The following is a 6,000-nucleotide window of genomic DNA, read 5'->3' as shown; positions in this document are numbered from 1 at the left end:
TGAATAAATGTATTTATTAGGTTTTTAAAATCTAAATTTATAATAATAATAATAAATTAAATATAAAATTTCAAAATATATATTAATGTATTAAAATTCAAACAAAAAATAAATGGCACAAGATTAAGCCCTTCACTTTTGAAAAACAACTTCGTAGAAAAAAATGGAGTGGAGGGAAATATGTCACTGTTAAGCAGATAAGTCTAGAGAGGAGTGATGTGGATTTACAAGTTGCATATATTCAAGAGAAACAGAAGTGGTCTAGCAATAAAAATAGGATGTTTGCACGAGAGATAGGCTTTTTTGTCACATCATACACGAGCTAGCTTGGAGGGAAAGACTTGTTTGAAAGTGATTTAGAAACTAGTGCTTTGAAACAAGGTTTGGACATTCATCAAAACATAATGACTATATGGCTTATCTTTTTAGGTGTGTACCATCTATCTATCAGATGTCACAGCTTTGAAATTTTTACCAAAACCACTGGAAATGATTGACAACAAGTTTGTAGTTTTTTACCAAAACCACTCCAAAAACTGAGGTTTGTGTGAGACAACCATGAAGTGTGAGACAATAAATACATGTGCAATCACAAGTATGCTCCAAAGGAAAAGTCTATTGGCTTAATTACTAGAACTTGCACCTGTAAGAGGTTAAAGGGATAAGCCGATAGAGTATTTTATGAATATTATCATTATCTGAAATTGCATAGGTCACTAAAGGGTTCAACATATTTTTCTTATGATTTATGAGATTTTTTATCATGAAACAATAATGGCCAAGGTGGTCTAAAAATGCTTCACAAAAAAGGTATTTTCAACTCCTTAAGTTATCTCTACCTATGACATTTTCACAACACTTGTATTTTCAACTTCCCAAGTTATCATTTTCACAAACCGTGTATTGTTGATTTGGTTAACTTTTACATTTTAGGTGAGTTTTTGACATGTTTTTGAAGTGGTAGAAAGCCCATTATAATTTTCTTGATTAAGTTATGGATGTGATTATGTAAAATGAATTTATTAGTGATATTTTTCATTTTAATAATATTGATTAACTTATGGATATGAAAAATTTCAAAGTTTAGGGTTACTTTTTTAACTTTTTCATTCTATGATGAATTACCAAGTGTCATTCCAAATCATTGATTATAATAAAAATAACAGAATATAAACAAGTAAATGGTGTGCTAATGACTTGCATAATGTTTGTCTCTATTGCCTCAAATGCCTTCAATAAAGCTTGTTGGCACATTTAGATAAGCTCGGGATGGGGCAACACCAAAAACCCTACAAGGGATGCTACCTTACCCTCCACTGAGTAGAAAGTTAGAGCCACCATTGAATTTGGTAGATCTTGTAACTATATTGTTGAATATTTTTCCAATAGAACATGTTTTAAAAGGACACATATTTATTTATTTGATCATTATGAATGAAACTATATTGTTTTCAATTCCTTTTGTCTTTTTAGCTTTATAAATTTTTAAGTTAAAAATAAATTTTCCAATTCTCAAAAAAAAATTAATTATATAATTTCTTCTTTCTTATAAAGTATTAAGAGAAAACTTTTATGTTGGTTAATAGTATTTATTATAAACGTTTATAATAAATTTGTTTTGTATTTGTCCAAACATAGACTTAAGCAATAAAATATTTCAAGTATTTTTTGAAATAAGTCACCTTAAATCATTAATATATTAAATTAATTTCAATTTGTATTTAAAACTTTATTGGAGATTGTTATTAATTTCAATAAACTAGTTATTTAATCTTTTATAAGTTAAAAATATATATTATTTTTTATTTTAAAATTTAAAATTCATTTTTAAATGCTTGAAAATATTTCTATTAATAATCATATAAAAAAATTTAAAAAGTTACATGAGGTTTAATTTTTTGGTTAAAAGCTTTCAAGTGTATGTGTGTGTGTGTATATATATATATAATTTGAAATATTTTAATTTTTATAAAAAATATTTTGATTCAATTAAATTTTAAATAAACATATTTATTCTAGATTATTGATGAAGTTGATTGAATTTTTTTTTTTAAATAGGTAGGATAATTTTATAAATTGTAAAGAATATCAATTCAAATTATTAAGTAGGTTGGAAATAAGATATTTTTGTTTGGAATAAATTTTAAATAATGAATATATTAAGTTACATAAATTTTATTTTTTTTATTAGAATAATAGTAATTCTCTAGTTTAAATTAAATTATTCAAAATATTTGAATTTTTCATATAAATAATTAAATTAGATTATAGAATTTATTTTTAAAAATATTAGAAAAGGTTGAACATTTTTCTTGACTAATAGTTGTTAATTTTGCTATAATTTTTATATTTATATTTAAAAGTTAAGATTTTTAAATTTTTTTAGCTCTAATTTAATCAATCATCATAAACCATCTTGAAATGTTCTACCCAAATTTTGAACATAGTTCCAAAAGTATTACACTTAAACTAAGAGAACAATATATGCCATGTCACATGGTAGGATATGGTAGGATAGACATGTTTTATATTGGTTGATGTTTTTTTTCTAGTGGAGGTGGAACAACAAAGATAGAATAGACGATTTTGTCAAACAAAAAAATATTAACTGAACAAGTCAAAAGAACTGATAATTTTGTCAACGTGAGATTTAAAAAAATACCACCAATTTGGACATGAGACATGGTTTGAGTGTGAGACACTTAATTGCATTTATGGTAGGAGGTTCCCTCCAAAGGAGAAGCCTATCAGCTTAATAATGTTTTATGAATAAAATCTAAATAGTATTATTATTTGAAAGTTTTTTCTTTAAAGTAATTTAGTTTTTTCTTTAAAGTAATTTTTGAGAGATATCTTATATGTTTAAATTCTATATGTTAAATCATTTTTTAAATTTAAAGCAATCATTTGCTTGAAAATTAAGTGATTTCATTTTCATTTGTTTTCAGAGGCTGACTAGCTCATTTGATTTTAGAAGGGAAATGACAACATCATATTTTTTTATTCCTCGTCTCAATTGAAGTTCCCAAGCAAGATAGTCCTTTGTAGCTATAAATTTCTTAAAGATATAGATAAATAAATTTAATGGACAAATTATAAGCTACAAAAATTCAAGATGGGGACTTCCTAGTAGATTATCAATAGTAGCTTACTATGGTTGGTTAGAGGCTAACAAAAATGGTGGGTTGAAAGCTAGATATTAGTGGCATCAATGTATCTACTATCTAATTATACCTTTTACATTCAATTTTACTTAATATATTTAAGAGGGTACTACTAAAAATTGTGGATTAATCTAGGGGCTTTATATCAAACTAAATCCCTAATTAATAAGTTTTTTTTTTTAAAAAAAAACTTGTAGTCAATTTTGGTGATTCAATAGTTGGGCATATGTGTGCTTTCATTAATTTAATTAATTAGTTTGCATTTATTTTTTTCAAGATGAATGAAGTAGATTAGTTCAAAGCATTATCTATCATTTGGAAAATTTATAAAATAACCCTGGGATAGAAATTAGTAGTGTCACTTCTATCATAATGCTTTGGGATTTGGTTGGAGGTATGTTGCATGAAAATAATAGGTAGAAGTCCAAGGATTCTACTAAAGATGTTATTTTGTCAATTTTTGTATGGAGGAGTTCAAAAGAAAGAATTAGAATTGAGACAAAAATATATAACTCTAGGGTATCTCAATGTCTCATAGTAAATTAAAGGTCAACTAATATAAATATGGAAATATTGGTCATATTAAAGACTCTAGATACAAGATGAAGAATTTCAAATCTATGACTCGAATTCAATACCTTGGCTTGACAAATCTAAAGGAGGTGTGTTACTTTCATCTTATTTTACATGTTGCAGTATCATAAATTATACTCCTTTAATTAATGAGTCCAATTTGACACTCTCTTAGCACTCATTTTGGCTTTCCACACTTCTAAGCACTTTGGGGACCATTTCCAGCTTTAAATCAATACTTAATAATATGAGTCATATTCTTTTCTAAATCTCAACGCACTCCTCTTGGGGCCCTTATTTTGTGCCTTTTATTCTATGTCATCTCAAACTTATTCAAAGTTATATCCTATTTTAAATTTTGATACACTTAAATGTTGTCAATCCTAATATAAATTCTAGATCTAATATTAGGGTCCTATTATGTCACTTTCTTGGAAATTTATGCCAGTTTTGGCCCAACATTTTTTGGTTAAAATTTTGGAAGAGTAATGTGTTAACCTTAAAGTTATTATATCCAGTCTTGAAATTAAGATATGACCATTGTAAGTTGGCCAAAATGCAAAATCAACTTTAGAAATATATATAATACATCACTCCTAATTGATTTCATTATATCTCTTTCACAAGTTTCATCTCAAGAGAAAATATTATTTGTCAAGAGTGGATTTGTGCTCATGGAGAGACAAGCTATAGCAAGGTATCTTTAAGCATATTTTCATGAAGGATTGTGTGATGGTCTATTATGTTGTTGCATCAAAGCTTGGAGTAATTATTCTAAGATCATTGTATCATCAATCAAATGTATAACAATTTTGATTTAGTATGTATATTCAAGGATTTCATTTTAGATTCAACCTCTTCCCTACCAGGGTAAGCTTTCTTTTTTATCATCATTGTTGTAAGTTTGATTCAAAAACAAGGTTGGACTTAGGAAATTTCATATACAATCTAACACATTTGTTCTCTCCTTGAGTTTAGTTGTGAGCCCATAAATAGGTTTAAGGTCTAGTTCAAAGGTATAAGAGTACAACATAGATAGAGACATGGACAAATAATAAAATTTCGGCAACTAAGAAAGTTACTTGGGTGCATAATACCTTAGGATATGTAATTTAACCAATTTTTGGACCAAAAGGAAATTCAGGGGATTATAGGATGATTTTAACCCTTGTTTTTGCAACTAGGGTACCTATATGACTATGTCAATTAGCTATAATATTATGTCCTTTGAGATCAAGTTTCAAAAACAAATTCCACTCTACATCCCCTTTCTAGACCTCTATACATCTTAGTTGATTGTCTAATTTTTTATTGTCTATTTATGTTGGTTATTCTCAATTTTTCATCATTCACCCTAATTATTGCATTTATAATCTTGAATCCTAATCAGATAAATTCAATCAAAATAGGGACTATTAATCATTAAAAAACCCTAGGGATCTAAAGTTGGGTGTATTGGTTATCTCCTAATGTGCAACAATGTTTGGAAATGGTTTCTAGTTTGTGTCATTAGGCTAGATGGTGTATTTTCCTGCATTGCACATGTTTATAATGCATGGCTAGAAAAATTGTGTACCTCATTTAATATGAATCATTAAAGTTGTTGTTTTTTTATGTGAATGGGAGATAAAAAATATATATTATTTCATTAGGATACATCATGTATAACTCCACAAGAAAAACCATCAATTTCAATGAAAAAGATTGTGTTTAAATAAAGAAGAGTCAGGAATATCTTTGGTAATTATACACCCCTAGTTTATCAAGTAAAATGTTATCTATGAGAAAGATGGAATATTTAGAACTAAATGAAGTTGGAAAATCATCATAGGGAATCTTGTGTGAGTAAATGAAGTTCAACTTAGAAATATTATTAAATATGATACTAGTTATATGATTTCAAATGTGTTGATAGAAAAATACCTCGATTGAATAAATAGAATATTGAGGGGCCAGGGGATGGGTTTGATCAGTATTCTCTCAAACTTGTGGATTTACTTTAATTACTACAACATTCATTAATCATATTGTTCGTAAAATAAAAGAGCACTATATTTTTATCTTAGAAACCTCAAATGAAAATAACCATGGAGAGGGTTAGCTCTCAATATTGTATAGCTAGTTATATAACATTACAATGCTCACTACAGAAGACATGTCCAAAGGGATCACTACCCAAAGTAAGAGAAAGACTTACTGCTAGAAGAGAATACAAAAAAGAATTATTGCATATGCATCTAGTGTATGTTAAAGTTAATTTCAT

This window comes from Cupressus sempervirens, chromosome 8 (genome assembly GCF_028749045.1).
Source record: "Cupressus sempervirens isolate cs-2001-9-10 chromosome 8, ASM2874904v1, whole genome shotgun sequence".
Taxonomy (NCBI): Eukaryota; Viridiplantae; Streptophyta; class Pinopsida; order Cupressales; family Cupressaceae; genus Cupressus; species Cupressus sempervirens.
The sequence above is the reverse complement of the archived record's forward strand: the minus strand, read 5'-3'. Positions refer to the sequence as shown.